This window comes from Rhinoderma darwinii, chromosome 7 (genome assembly GCF_050947455.1).
Source record: "Rhinoderma darwinii isolate aRhiDar2 chromosome 7, aRhiDar2.hap1, whole genome shotgun sequence".
NCBI lineage: Eukaryota > Metazoa > Chordata > Amphibia > Anura > Rhinodermatidae > Rhinoderma > Rhinoderma darwinii.
The window spans coordinates 120,808,903-120,825,912 of NC_134693.1; the positions used below are offsets into that span (position 1 = coordinate 120,808,903).

A 17,010-nucleotide genomic window follows, 5' to 3' on the forward strand; every position below is an offset into this window, starting at 1 on the left:
ACCAAGGTGTTAGCAGAGGAATGCAGAGAAGAAAGATACATTACAAACAAACAAAAAGCCATTGTGCTACAATGGTTAGTAACTAAACAAGGCATTCCCGTCTCATACCCAACACAAACAGAACATTTTTTAGTTACCCCATTCCCAAGATTGATAGTGTTTTGAAACTACAGACCCGGCTTCAAACATGTTTATTTGACATCAACTGGATACAACATAAAAAACACCTGCCCAAAAATAAAGAAAATACTTAACATGCACATTATAGGCAAAGGTTTCCTTTGTTGTATATCTGCTGCAGGGCAAGGGGAAGATTATTTTGTGAAGAAAGGGGCAGCCTTGTAATAAAGATCTCATTGACAAACACTTAACCTTCATTCTCCATTCCAGCTTATGTTTAATGAGCAATGCCCTGCCTTGATCCCAGTGGACTATTTAAGCTGGGGCCCATCTGATGGAGAATACAGATGTGCCATTTCACTTCTCTTTCCCAACTATTTTAAAAAGGTAAAACATTTAGTGGTGTCAATGGTATAAATACGCACAAAAAAAGTCCTATAAAAGGAGTTTTAATAAATTAAACCCCCTACAATAGTATCAGGTTTAACACAATATCATCTTTTGTCAGTTAAACATTCACAGATTCTGCATTCATAATACTGCAGGCTTCAGAGCTGAAATCTTCCAGCATTTCATGCTATCGCAATGCCTGCAAATGGTTCTCTCTGGTGATTTGCATTCTGGTAAATGTCATCATTACACCATGATTTGCATATAGTAATCTGATGTAGGAAGAACTAAAGGTGCCCATACACTTAAAGATTACTTGTCTCTAGGTCATATAATTTGAGCTGGTTAACTGACCTCAATGGCGCTGTCGTGTTAGCTCCGTATATGCAAAATTACTGTAGTTATCCAAAAGGCCGTGAACTACCCTCAGGCTGCCTCGTGCTGATTGGTCAACACCAGAGGAAGGAAGCTAGCTCCACCCTGTTGGTTAACTTCAGAAAATTAGCATATAGTGAGCCATATATCTGGAATGGGAGGGGTCCATAAAAAAACAAAACACAGTGCTGAAATCAGTGAGATCGCTATTCAGGTCAGTTAACCAGTTCAACTCATACGACCTAGTGAAAAGTCCTCTTTACAATAGCTCTCAGCCGAACTATCGCGGTTGTTGACGGTTTCCAAAAACCAGTAGAATTGTGGAGGAAGTTCTGGGCAATAATAAAGACTGTTATTTGAGATCAGTACATGGTAAGTAATGCAAAGTATTTACAAAGTTTCATATTTTCCATGCAGGTTAAAAAGTCCATGCACCATTATATACTCTGATATGATTTTGCCCTATATCACTATATGATGTGCACTGAAATAGTGTCATCACACAATATATATTTTTGTGAAATCATTTAGACTAACAAGATATTTAACTAGGACGCCTAACACGGGTCTAGTTACTGTTTTAGTTAATGGTATTACCATAGAACCCAGAGTGGAGATAAAACGCTTGTAAACCAGAGCTGCTAGACTGTCTTAAAGCTGCAGGCTGCCTCTCCTTCCTTCCTTCCATCCTTCCCTTCAGACTTAAGCCATACTTACAAATCCCTGTTTATTTAATTTTCTATATCTATTGATCATCTACATATTCCACACTTCTCTACAGAGAACATACTGCGCTCACATTGGTGGCCCCCAACCCCCAAGTTATGAATGCAGTTTCTTATAGAATACAGAAGTTGGGCATCTACTTTATATTGTTTTCTAAAGATATTACTAAAAATATTTCCAACTGCAATAATCTGCATTAAAATTATTTGCCAATTTCACTTTCTACTAAGTCATGTTCTATTACGTGCTCATCCTGGTCGGCAGGGGCGCTACAAGCTCTCTTGGTGCACAACGCAGGGGTTTCAGAATACAGTGGGCACCTGGCATGTGGCATCAGAACTCTGACATTTTATCTAATAGTTGTACTTTGAAACTTGGGGATATATCTTGTAGATTTTTTTAATTCCATAAATCATGCCCCCCTCCCCTCCCCCCCCCCATTAATGGTGCCCTAGGCAACCCCCTACTCTACCTAGCCCACTGTTCGGCTTGTCAGGTAAGAGATGGTGGGTAATAGACACTAGTAGCAGCTATATCATGCTGCTGACCGGTATTGTCACACAGTTTTCCATACATTCTACATGACAAACATCTCCAGCCTTTTCTTCACGTCTTCTGCTCTGCCTGAGTATGTTTATTATTCCATTCACGTGCAGAAACAGAGACAAACACAGAAAAAATTGGGCCCCATAGTAAAATTCATAACGAGACACATTTTCTACTATTCATTATTCAAATGTACTACACCTATGCAAGTGTTAAAGGGGTTGTCTGAGATTAGAAGAAAATGTCAGCTTTTTTTTCTTCCAGAAACAGCACCACTCCTGTCCATGGGCTGTGCCTGGTATTGCAGCTAAGCCCTTTAAATTGTATGCAGGGAGTTCCCCCTAGGTAGCTACAATAATAGTGGCAAAGCAGTTCAATGCCGGACCCCTCCCACCATGGGCCCCATAGTCTTGTGCCCTGTCTCTATGGAAGGTGTGCCCCTGAAAGGGGGATTGGGATGAACAGTACTGAAAGGAGAGTTCTTGAAACTGTGCTGCACTTTATGGAATTCTGGAAGGAAAGATTAAAATGGGATTTAAACACAACTTGGAAAGTCCACTGTCTGAAAATTATATCTCAACATAATAGTGAAAATATCCCTGTAATATAGAAATATTGTCATCCTGTCTGACCTACCGCTGTATATGATACCGCACAACATAGTATATTGTGAGATTGGCGCTGCACGAAACCCAACCACTAACTACGCTGTGCAGTTATTAATTATGATTGAAAGAGACAGTAACTGGAGTCTCTGTCGATCTGCCGCCAGTACCACTAGTGTTACTGCTGCTCACACACAACGGCTCCCTCATGTCACTGATTATTAAAAAACAGATGTTAGGGAAGTATGTCAGCAGGCTCTCTACTGAAGTGGAATATTCTGACAATCCAGCAGTGAGGGGGATAGAATCTCACATGTGCAAATCCCATACAAGTACAGAACGCTGGCTGGTTCTGATCACCGAGCCTTTCAAAAGGTAAAATTGCTGTAAAGCATGACAAGTTATTTTTTCAAGGCAAATGAGGGATACAATGGTAAGTAAATTATTACCATAATTAATATAGAGACCTCTCCTAGAAAGCAAAGTAATACACATAACTATCGAATATACATAGCTATACGCATGCAGTGTAATAAAAATATAACTATGTACCTACTGTGTAATACATACTGTATAACTATGAACATACAGTGTAATACAGTACATATAACTATGGACATACAGTGTAAGCCAGTACATATAACTATGGACATACAGTGTAATACAAATAACTATGAACATACAGTGTAAAACCGTATATATAACTATGGGAATACAGTCTAATACAGTACATATAACTATGTACATATTGTGTAATACATACTGTATAACTATGAACATACAGTGTAATACAGGACATATAACTATGGACATACAGTGTAATACTAATAACTATGGACATACAGTGTAATACAGTACATATAACTATGGACATACAGTGTAATACTAATAACTATGGACATACAGTGTAATACATATAACTATGGACATACAGTGTAATACTAATAACTATGGACATACAGTGTAATACATATAACTATGGACATACAGTGTAATACTAATAACTATGGACATACAGTGTAATACAGTACATATAACTAAGGACATAGTGTAATACTAATAACTATGGACATACAGTGTAATACATATAACTATGGACATACAGTGTAATACAGTACATATAACTATGGACATACAGTGTAATACTAATAACTATGGACATACAGTGTAATACAGTACATATAGCTATGGACATACAGTGTAATACTAATAACTATGGACATACAGTGTAATACATATAACTATGGACATACAGTGTAATACTAATAACTATGGACATACAGTATAATACATATAACTATGGACATACAGTATAATACTAATAACTATGGACATACAGTGTAATACTAATAACTATGGACATACAGTGTAATACATATAACTATGGACATACAGTGTAATACAGTACATATAACTATGGACATACAGTATAATACTAATAACTATGGACATACAGTACTACATATAACTATGGACATACGGTGTAATACATATAACTATGGACATACAGTGTAATACATATAACTATGGAAATACAGTGTAATACATATAACTATAGACATACAGTGTAATACAGACAACTATGGGCATACAGTGTAATACATATAACTATGGACATACAGTGTAATACAGTACATACAACTATGAGCATACAATGTAATATAAACCAATTAACCATAGCATTAAAACTACTAAAAGGTGAAGTGAATAACATTGATTATCTAGTTACAATGGCGCTTGTCAAGGGCTGGGATATATCAGGTAGCAAGTGAACAGTCAGTGCCGAAAGTGCCAAAAATGGGCATGTGAGCTTTAGAACTGGACTATGGAGCAATAAAAAAACGTGGCTTGTTTGATTAATCACGCTTTCTGTTACATCATGTAAATGGCCGGGTGTGTGCGCCTTGCTTACCTGGGGAAGAGATGGCACCAAGATGAACTATGGGAAGAAGGCAAGCCGGCGGGTAATGTACTGCCGGGAAAACTGGGGTCATGGCATTCGCTTGAATGTTAAGTTGACACGTGCCACTTACCTAAACATTGTTGTACAGTAGATCAAGTACATGGCAACATTATTTCTTAACGGCAGTGGCCTCTTATAGCAGGATAATGTGTCCTGCCTCACTGAAAAAATTGTTCAGGAATGGTTTGAGGAACATGACAAAGAGTTCAAGGTGATTACTTGGCCTCCAAATTCCCCAGATCTCAATCCTATCGATCGTCTGTGGGATGTGCTAGAAAAACAAGTCCGATCCATTGAGGCCGCGCCTCACAATTTACAGTACTAGAAAGGATCTGCTGCCAAGACGGTGCCAGATACCACAGAACACCTTCAGAGATTTTGTGAAGCCCATGCCTCGACGTCACAAGAGGGACCTACACAATATTAGGCGGGTGATTTTAATGTTATGACACAACTGTATTAAAATGCATAATCAACATTACTTTCAAGACAACTGCATACAAAAAAGGTAGATCATTTTTTTAATAGCAGTCAATGGCAGACGTATGCAACTGTAAAGGCATGCAGTTGCCTGTCATATGACTGTCTATACATTTGTCGTCACTGTTTGAAATGATCGTGCCGAACGTAAACACCAAAAACTGTATGAATTTAGTCTAAAAGTCAAAGAAGAATGACAATCCATAAACAAAATTTTCATAAAGAGTTGATGCAATATTCCCACCTTGTGAAAATATGTTCCCCCTAATTACTGGTAAAATTCTGTTTCCACTCAATAAAGCTAGCTTGTAACCATCTCAGCCTCTCAGTACATATCTATTCAGAGCCCGGCTTTCACATCAAGTTTAGAAATAGTTCCACAAAGCCACATGGAACAAGACTAAAACATTAGACAACGTGAATTGATATAATATCGCTTAGAACAACATCCTATTCCTAAAACTTTTTCCGAGCCAATATATATTTATTTTTCACAAAGTTAATCCAGTTCTTGCTTGACTAAGTCCTGTGGCCTGTTCCTCAGTGGGTGTCTTCTGGAGGAAAGAAAGGTTCAAAAGGTTAAAATAAATGTAGCACTTTCTCACTGCTCAGTTATCCCACAAGTGAGACCTTTAAAATAACAAGAAAAAAATCCCCAAAACATTCCCTAATAATCAGTGGATGATACTTCTCCGCTTCTAATCCAAATTCTGTTTTGCATTTTATTTTGGAACATTTCTCTGCCCACCCTTATTCATCCAATATTTACTAAGCCTTCTATAATGAGACAAGAACTGAATAGAAGGCCAAGATATGAGGATATCAGTAAATCAACTCTAGCGGATAAAAACAACCCATTGTATTTGAAACATATGTTTATTCAGAATTGTGCTGAGAAGTTGTAGAAGACAGAAGAACTCTTGGACTTCCACATTTCAATGGTGCTGGCCAAAGAGTTCTATCAATCAAGATGGATTCCCCGAAAATTATGATAAGTTGCATAGAGAAGTTTTTATTTACATTTTGACACCGCATGGTCTGCTTTGTTAGAATTTAGACACCTTGTATGGTGGCACACTGAATTCCTACAGCTCCGATTTAGTCCCTAAATAATAATTATGGGTTGTGTTTACAATGTGGGGCACAGTTGTGTTTTTTCTTAGGTTTTCATTGCACTATTTTCAAGTTTTTCTATCCCGATCAAGCATGACATTAAAACCACCTGACTTATATTGTGTAGGTCCCCCTTATGCTGACAAAACAGCTCTGTTGTATCGAGGCAAGAACTCCATAAGACCTCCATAGGAGTCCTGTAGTATCTGGCACCACAACATTAGCAGTAGATTCTTTATGTCCGGTAAGGTGCGAGGTCTGGCCTCCATGGATCAGACTTGTTTTCCAGCACAACCTATAGATGCTCGATTGGAGTGATCTAGTTACTTTGGAGGCCAAGTTTACACCTTGAACTCTTTGTCACGACCCTCAAAGCATCCCTGAACAACTTTTGCAGGGTGGCGGGACACGTTATCCTGCTGAAAGAGATCACTGCCATTAGAGAATACCGTTTCCGTGAAGGGGTGTATTTAGTCTGCAACAATGTTCGGTAGGTGCCAGGACCTGAGGTTTCCCAGGAGAACATTGCCCAGAGCATCACACTGCCCCACCGGCGTGACTTCTTTCCATAGTGCATCCTTGTGCATCTCTTCCCCAGGAGAATATGTAATTCAAGTTCCTGTGTATTCAATGCTGCTTCTGATTATAACAACTATCAATTCCTACTGCCTACATTTTTTAAGGTAAATATGGGTTTTCTGTATTTTTGTAATGTTTTTTGTTTGTTTCCCCCTTTTTCTTCTCCATTTCTTCACTATTTTATGCCTGTTGCATACTTCTTTTAAATTCCCAAACAGTGCAAAAGGGAACAAAGTACAATTTGACATCTTATTGGTCTTGGATATGGTGACTCATTGCCTGGCCAATGCCACGTGCATTGGCCAAGGTGATTATAAGGATTGTCCACTTTGTACAATCTCTTTTTTTGTTAGAAGAGTCCTCCATTGATAAGCGGATCACAGGATGTTCCGGGACTTCAATCAATCAGCTGCATAGTCTATGTGGTAATTTGTCAGCAAGTATTCAGTTTCCCTGCAGCGCCACCACAGGGGAAATGACAGATTACACAGTGGCCATTGATATCAATAGAGTATCCATGTAATGCACAGATGTACCAGGACCACCAGAGTGAAATATGCCCTCCATTCTAGATATTAAATGATGGTCCAAAGTGGGGGGCATGATTTCTAAACCAGAATACCCTGTTAAAGGGGTATTATCCCTATCCTTAGAATAGGTCATCAATATCAAAATCGGTGGGGATACGACTCCCAGCACCCCACCAATCAGCTGACTGAAGAGGCTGCGTCGACGAACGCCACACCTCTTCAATGTTTAGCAGGCACAGCGCATCTGTAGTGTCTGTGCCTGTGATTGCAGCTTAGTCCCATTCACATACAGATGTGTACGGCGCTGTACCTGGAGAGCTATGAGTAGACCGTGGCATTCGTCGCTGTGGGCCCCCTCAGTCAGCTAATCGATGGAGGTGCCAGGAGTTGGATCCCCACCAATCTGATATTGATGACCTATCCTCAGGATAGGCTATCAATATAAAATGCCCAGACAACCCCTTTAATATGCCAACCTCCCTGATTTAAATAGTGTTCACCCATGCCTGGAACCTTAATATAAAATAAGACTTATAACAGATGTGCCAGTCTTCTTCCCAGCATTGGGCTATGCACTGATTCTTGATTTCAACAGTAACTAATCTAAAAAAGAGAAGAGGAGTGCATTGTGCACTACATTATACCCACTGCTTTTCCCTTCTGAGCTCTCGTGTTGACAGGACTGGATTATCTGAATTTACAAATGAAACAGAAAAGACACACAAAGTATTTTTCTCTAAATCATTCTAATTTAATTTTCCTCTTGTTGGCTCAGGATATATCTTCAGCAGTTACAGAACAGCCGATCCTTGTCCTATCTCAAAAACTACTCAGCAAATGTGATGTAATGAAAAATTTTAAGGGCCCTATTATCAGAAGAAACATACAATAGAAAGTACAACCAAAAAGTGAAGGATGTGAATTCATTTCATATCTGTCATTTCTTAGTCTTAAGGCAACTATACATACATACATACATACATACATACTATACATACATACATACATACATACATACATACATACATACATACATACATACATACATACATACTATACAGCTCAGGTAAAATTGAGGGGAAACAAGTGGATCCATGCTTCCCTCACGGGCAGACTTCTGGGAACTGTCTAGTTGCCACCCTAGAGAGTAATTTGTTAGCAGATCCTGCCAATATTGCTAACACTCATTGTTTATGGACAGCTTAAAGGCCTACTTTTTGTACTGAAACTGGGCCACTATTGTCCAAGGATGGGGTTGAGCGGCAGTACCGGACAGCTGATGGGCAAGAGTAATGCTGTTTCTGAGGAAAAAAGCAGACGCTTTTATCTAATCTCAAACAACCCGTTTAAGGTGAAGGCTATGCTGTGCGTCTGTATCTATTTTGGTCCCTTGTCAACATATAGGAATCCATTGGACTCGCTGGATTAGCAGGTGCAATACAAAATGGGCATAATGAAATGTAATAAGCTGTGTGTCTAAGAGATTTTTTACTTAGACAAGAAGACTGTATGGGAAAAGGGGGGGGGGGAATCCTCCAGCTCTACATATGCCATGATGAAGGACACTGCACGTGTCTGAAATGCGTAGGTGAAATATAATTGCGATAAACCCTTCAGTACTTTGAATTTATATTTTTAACTCGAATTTCAATAAAATTGGAACTTAGATTCCTTTTATTTACGCACAAGCGCTGGATCACAGTCTCTTCTTTGTCTCTAGATTTTTTTACTTGGTACAGCTTAAAGCAACAAATTGCATTGCTAAAAATTGGGTAAAAACATAAAAAAAAAGTTCTTAAAATATTTGAGCAACATCATTACTCTATAACAATACTTTCATCTGTATGCATTGGTGTTATAGCCTTGCCAAGCATAAGAATGTGAACGCCTTAAAGACTTATTTCTATCTAAGACATTTATAGCATATCCACAGGACCTGAAACATGTTGAGCTAGAAACTGCCAATCATGGGAAAAATCCTCCAAAAAAATGCACAGCCTGGCAGATCACCACTTCACTGCCAGAAGAATTGAAGAAGCTTGGCATGGGCAAGAAGGTTTAAGTAAGTTCTAGATAAAAGTAATCTCAAATAAAAGAAGAATATGGAGAAATAAGTGAAGATTTATCCCGACCCATTACAATTCATAAAACGTTCTCGTAAATTCTCCCATTGAAAGCCTTTCTGCCATAGGCGCCCGGTTGTACACTGCATGGCAATAACTTTAAACGACCTGCCGGTGAAATTCTTGGCTCAGTGAGATGATGCCTCCAAATTCTTTTTTGATAGTATAACAGTAGAAATGTGACGAGTTAAGCTGCATGGGGTATCTTGTGTTTTGTAGATAGACAGTACCTGACAGAGCTCAAGCTGAATGTCGTTCATGTACGTGCACGTATGCATTAAATTAGCGTCTTAACTAGGGTTAAGTAAAACTGGGAATAGTAGGATCTTCTGATCTGCCCATATTCTGTGTGGCTAGTGACAGTTCAATAAACATGTATCTGCTAGCCTCGAGAATGTGTGAATAAGGATCTATGAGTGGGATTAAATTATTACACATTCCACACTCTCTGCAAATCCATAAAGTGTCCTGAGACTGTACATTAATGTATAGGGGTAGCCGTGTACTGTGGGAAGCGGAATCCCGTAAATACACTTATAAAATAGATAAAAAGAGGCACTTCAAAAGTAATTAAAGGTTTACAAAGCAAACCTTTAAAACCAACTTTAACCCTTTACTTTTCACACTGTCCTACAGCAGACAGTAAAGCGATAGTTTATAGGATGTCTGTAAACAAGACTGTACTTATTGCTGTTGTTGGGTGGATCACGGCTACAGTTTTGCTAAGGGAGTTAAGCAAGTATACATTGTGCGGCACGTAAAAATAGTTACATTGAAACTCATGTTGGATTGTGCAAATTTTCCATGCAAACAAACCCTGTCCATTCTTAGGTTGGGTTCACACGAGCATATTACGTCCGTAATGGACGGAACGTATTTCGGCCGCAAGTCCCGGTCCGAACACACTGCAGGGAGCCAGGCTCCTAGCATCATAGTTATGTACGATGCTAGGAGTCCCTGCCTCTCTGTGGAACTACTGTCCCATACTGAAAACATGATTACAGTACGGGACAGTTGTCCTGCAGCGAGGCAGGGACTCCTAGCGTCGTATATAACTATGATGCTAGGAGCCCGGCTCCCTGCACTGTGTTCGGTCTGGGACTTGCGGCCGAAATACGTTCCGTCCATTACGGACGTAACATGCTCGTATGAACCCAGCCTAAGCGTGGTGCACCAAAGTACGAGAAGATCCTTTTGGAGGGGTCAGACTCTGTCAGAATTTTCCAGTGGAAGACAGCCTCATTGAAGCTGAAGTTGGAGCCAATCACTTGGTACTAGAGTCTTTTTCTTATAGATTGATTGACAAATAACCTAATAGACCTTATAGATATGTCCTGTGTACAAGGCCAGCTTTACATTGGTTGGTGCCCTGTGCGGTACCTTCTATAGGAGCTACCCGCATATGGTGCAAAAATAACCATACCGTACAGGGTCTAATTATTAGAGCCATATACAATTCTGCCAGCAGCATACTCTGCAAAAATAATATATTGTACTGTGGCTCAATAGCAGTGCCATACAGTGCCTAAGTAAGTACCACTATACAGTGCTCAAACAATACTGACATATGGTTCCCAATTAACAGCTTCATACAAGAAAGTAATCTAAAACTCAAATACAATGTTTGAAAAATACAGCTATATAATATTAAGATTTGTCGTAATTGCAAGCCTCGGGTGCCAAGATATTTGTGCCCCCCCCCCCCCCCTCAGCAAGGTTAGGTGATATGCCCTGTGCGACCACACAAATCGCTTACCCTTAAGGCCAGTTTAGACTGTGTGTTTTACAACTAAGTTTAAGAATAAAACTGGGCATGCTAAGATTCTGTATGGGTGTAGGCTGGGTCCCTTAGAATAATTTCCTTAAGTGGGCCCAAGGAACTCCAGTATAACACACTACCTATCTATATGTATACGTGTTTATACTAAAAAGCATAGAGTAGCATGATCCAAAACTTTTGCCTCTGTGTAAACAATGGACAAGCAAGGCAAATTTGCTAGGAGATTTTTGCTGTGAAGTCTATGGAATTGTGAATTCAGATCTAGACTAAAATACAGGCAGTAACACATTGATTCTATATGTGAGTTGTAAAATAATGTTAACAGGTGAAGATATTCTTACGATCGATCCTTATTCTTATGATAGGCCATCAATGTTGATCAGTAGGGGTTTGACCTACTGGACCTCCAGTAATTAGCACAATGAAGGGACCGCAGTGTTCCTGCGAGCACCGTGTCCCCTTAATTAAGAAAGAGTGGCTCGTTAACATGGGCGGCTGTACCTGGTACTGCAGCTTATCCCATTTAGTCCCGTTCAAGTAAATGAGACGAAGCTAAGGAAAGGCCATCAATGGTTAGAGAGCAATGAGGGAAACACTTTAAGAGGTTGTCCCAGAAAGACAACTCCTGTCCATGCGCCCTCTTACCCCCCATATTACCCCTCCATTTTAAAAAGGGTTTGTCTTCGTGAGACAACCCCTTTAAGTGTCCTGATTCCCATCATACAGGGTTTTCACAAGGCTATTGACCGAGCATTGTGTTGAGAAGCTCCATGTTCTTTGGTTATACTTTTTTTTAGTGAGTCTAGCTTAATAAACATCCCAAAGACAGGGGCATAGCTAGGGGGGGGGCAGGCGGGGCATGTACCCAGGGCGCAACTTAGAGGGGGCGCCAGCGCCAACCCCTCCTGCACTATAATTGTACCTGCATCTATAGGACACAGGTACAATTAGAAGCAATGAATGGCCGGGTATGTTCAGTGCCCGGCCATTCAGCACCTTTCTATGAGTGAAGAGGTGCGATACTTTGCGCCGCTTGCGTCGATGAAAGGCGCTGAATGACAGGGAAAGTCATTCTGCCCTGCCATCAGCGCCTTTCATAGATGCTTCGTTCAACCCCAGGAGATCTGCGCAGAAGAGAGTATGTCTCCATTGCTGCCGGGTGGCGTGGGAACGGGATTAAGGTGAGTTTGAATAGTTTGTTATTTTATTGTAATAATAATTAAGTGTGTGGCTTTATCTACGGGGATGGGGGGGTTTATCTACGGGGGAGGGCTCTATCTACAGGGGGGCTATATACTGGGGTGGGCTATATGTGGAGCACTATATACAGGGGTGAGCTATATCTACAGGGGGCTATATATGGGGGTGGGCTATATGTGGAGCACTATATACAGAGGTGGGCTATATCTACAGGGGGGCTATATACAGGGGTGGGCTATCTATGGAGCACTATATACAGTGGTGGGCTATATCTACAGGGGGCTATATACAGGGATGGGCTATCTGTGGAGAACTATATACAGGAGGCTATCTCTGGAGCACTATATACAGGGGTGGACTATATGTGGAGCACTATATACAGGGGTGGGCTATATCTACAGGGGGGCTATATACAGGGGTGGGCTATCTGTGGAGCACTAAAGGGGGAGCTATTTGTGGGACACTATATATAGTGGTGGGCTATATAGGGGCACTATCTACAGGGGGCTCTATGGGGGGCACTATCTACAGGGGGCTCTATGGCAGGAACTATCTACAGGGGGCACGGTGTGTGTGTGGGGGGGGACACAGTGTATGGTTCTATTATAATTAGAGGTGCAGTGTATGGCGCTATTATATTTAGGGGCATAGTGTGTGGTATAATGAGAACTTTATCTTTGTTTATAGGTGTAGAAATGTTGGAAAAGTGAGAAGCTGAAGACGTCTGAGTGGCAAACTGCAGAAATGGCCTGTGACCGGGAGAAGTCATCAAAGAGGTCTGGACCGGATGGAGAAAAATAACTAGAATCTGAGACGTCACCGGTGAGTCACTTAATGTAAATGTTTATTCTGCCTCTAATCAGCACTGAAGTCACTGTATGATCTGCAGCGAGACGATGGGTGGTATGATTATGATATGATTTTTTTTTGTGAAACAGCATCTCCTTACCATTGTTCGGGCCATGCTGGGAGCTGGAAACAAATTAGTGCAAACTTATATGGTAGGGGTTGCACTAAATTGAGCTGTATTTGTGCTGGTGCTGTATTTATGTACTGAGCTTGGTTCTGGTGCTGTATATATGTAATGAGCTTGGTTCTGGTGTTGTGTATAAAACTATATTGCTTGTAAAATGTACAAATGTTTTTATGCTCGAGTTACATAAAAAGAAAGGTGGAAAAGAAATGACATCATTGAGTGGTAGAGAAAACAAGCATGGCGAGGGAGAAGGAGATGTTGGGAAAGAGATTGGGGGGGGGCGCCAAACTGAATCTTTGCCCTGGGTGCTGGAGAAACTAGCTACGCCTCTGCCAAGGACATTGAAAGCACATTACTATTGTCCTTTCCCACTCCTCTTTCAGGACTTCTTCTCCTCCACATGAAGAATATGTCTCTGTACGGTGAGTGGAGGAAATACAGGTTCTTAATGATGTTTGATGCAGGGATATATCTAGAAGGTTGAGGCTGGAGGGGTAACAAAATAAAAATGGCCTCACTCCTGGTGATGGTTTGCTCCCTCAGACCCTTTATCCCTTCTAAACAGTTAAAGAATCAGGAGGCAGATAAAAGGGGTTGCATGAGATTAGAGAAAGAGACCTACTCAGTTTTCAAAAACAGCACCACATTAGTCTTTGGGCTGTGTCTGGTATTGCAGCTCACCCTCATTCCTACTGCTAGTAGTAAATGGTATATGGTTTCCTGGACAGGTATACAGGGCCACAGTTATATGTAAACCTGTGTTTTATGAATATGTCTATATCAAGGAAAGGTGAGAAACTGTTTCCCCTTACACATTACCCAAAGCAGCTTTCCCTGTCTTCTAAGATGTCACAGTTTGATAGACAGATTGGGATAAGTTAGATCAAAGGTTAAAAAAAAAAAGAGTTATCAGAGTTGAAATCTGCAAATATTTCAAGCTTTGGATTTCTTAATAAAAAACAGATTTAACAAAGGTTGAATACAGTTGTTCTAAACTTTGACAAGAGAATCTCGCACATACAGCATTATAGAAATGAAAATATTGTGTTTTCTTTGATGCAATAAGGAAAATATGTGAATTGAAAGAGATGTGTAAATGTTGTGACATCTACAAAGCAAGCGGTGCCTGCACATCAAATAGCCGAGAGCCTATAATTGTCTAGGACGCCGCTGCTCGGGGAATACTGCTGTCAATAGTTCACGGCCCCAGAATTATTTAATCTGCACGGCTATGAATATCTGAAAACGTTAAAAAAAAATGAACGGTGGTGGCACTGGGCCAATTGGCTTCAAGCCTCCATCTCTGCTTGAAACAACTCAATGGATAAGACCTGCATGTATTTTGGGGTTACCCATAAGAAGCTTTGCAGAGAAAATGGAAACCAATTAGACAATCCACCCTCTCTTGTTAACTGACTATTATAGAATTCCTTAAAGAGAATCTGTCACTAGGCAAATAAGATAAAGTGGTTTACTGACCTGAATAGTACTGTCTCCCTGATTCCAGTGCTGTTTTTTTTTTTTCATGGATCCCCGCCCCCCATTCCAGAAATAAGGCCCACTGTTGTGTTGGATCCTTATTTGCTGTAGCTAGCCAACAGGGCGTGAACTACCTTCAAGCTGCCTTGGGCTGATTGGTAAGCATTAGAGGAGGGAAGCTAGCTCCACCCCATTGGCTAACTACAGAAAATTAGCCTATAGAGAGCCAACACAACGGGGGGGGGGGGGGGGGGGGGTGTTCCAGGAGAAGGATAAAATCAAGGTCGGTTAACCAGTTCAACTTAAATGACCTAGTGACAGGTCCTCTTTAAAGAGAATCATTATTTTGCCGTCACACTAAAAGACCTCTGCTCAGTTAGCACCTGCGGCACCCTGAAAACTGAATCACAACAGATCTTCTCATTCTTGAGGAACAGGGAGGATGTGTATTTTAAGCGACCTCTCACGTCACCCAGACAATTTCCGTTTAGATTACAGTATCATCTATGAAAGATGTAATTGCATCCCAAAAAAATACCTCCTGAACCACCCCTCCTGACTCTAGAAAATAAACACTCTTTAGGAGTCAGGACACTAGGAAGTGAACCAACTGCGGTTTCTGATTTACATAGCTGAGGTGTGTATTACAAGGTTCTTTGCACTACAGGCTGCAGCTGCTATAGAACATCTTTGTAGAGTTCGGGGGTGCTTTAAGTAATTAGCAAATAACATAAACCTCCCCATTCCTCTTGAAAAATAGGTTAGTATTATACAGTACTGTGCCCCAGATCAGGCAAAAGATGACTGCTCTCAAACAGTGCCTGTAACAGTGTGAGCAAACAGTGCCCACCTATATAGTTTCAGCAACAACACCCCCCATATATTGCCAGCCACAATGTTACTCATAACAGTGGTAGCCATAATGCCCCAAATAACAGTGCCATCCACAATGTTTCTCTCTAGCAAATGCAAACCACAATTCCCTAAACAATGACCCTCTAAACAGGCCCGGAGGTCCTAAAAAAAGGACTACCCACAACATGACCCAAAAGTACATCCACATGTAACTTCTCCTATGCCAAAGGTTGGTACAGGAGAAAGAACTTCCTGAAGACACTACTTGTGATGGATTACTTCTGAAGGGAGAGAGAAGATGTGACAATGTAGGGTTGTGTATCTCTGCATAATCGGTGAGTATATATATATATATATATATATATATATATATATATACACTGAATGGTCACTTTATTAGAGACACACATCTATTATCATGTTGGACCTTCTTCAGCCTGCAGGTATATTGGCCCATGCAGACAGGATAGCTTCTCGCAGTTGCCACTAATGTGTCCTTCTGCAGTAGGGTAAACAGCCGCCATGAAGGATGAACTTGGTCGGCCGCAATGCTTAGGTAAGCCCTACTTTACAAACGTCCATCCAGAGGTATGAGAGGACCCAGGGTGTGCAAAAAAACAACATTCTGCACACTATTACTCAACCTCTACCAGCCTGAACTGTTTACACCTGACAGGAAAGGTTCATCTTGCGCCAAATTCTGATCTTCCCATCAACATGGTGCGACAGAAATCTGGATTCATCTGATCAGACAATGTTTTTCTACTGATCAATGCTCCAATTTTTGTGCTCTCTTGCCTACTGGAGTCTTACCTCTCTGTTACCCTTAGACAACAATGACACGTAAACTGGTTGTCTGCAGTTATAGCCCATTCGTGATAAGGAACGACGAGTTATGTGTTCGGACACATAAGTTGAAGCACCAGCGTTGTATTCAGCAGCAATCTGCTTGTTTTTTTTCTGCACACCCTTAGTCCTCTGGATCGACCTTTATACAGTAGGGTGCAGTGCCTGTTCGTCAAAGCAATTCATGACATCCTACTCTGACGTTTTTAGACAATGAGTTGTTAACGTCCACAGAATCCCCTTTCGCTGGATGTATTTCCTTATCACACCATTCTCGGTTTAGTCTCGGCACCGTTGCATGAGAAAACATCACAATGTTGTCAA

General features: G+C 40.7%; 1 protein-coding gene across 6 annotated transcripts in view; it reads right to left on the reverse strand.

The window, feature by feature from the left end:
- ERC2 (ELKS/RAB6-interacting/CAST family member 2) overlaps nucleotides 1-17,010 on the reverse strand; it is a 670,240-nt gene that overhangs the window by 72,093 nt on the left and 581,137 nt on the right. The gene's annotated exons all lie outside the window — the stretch shown is intronic.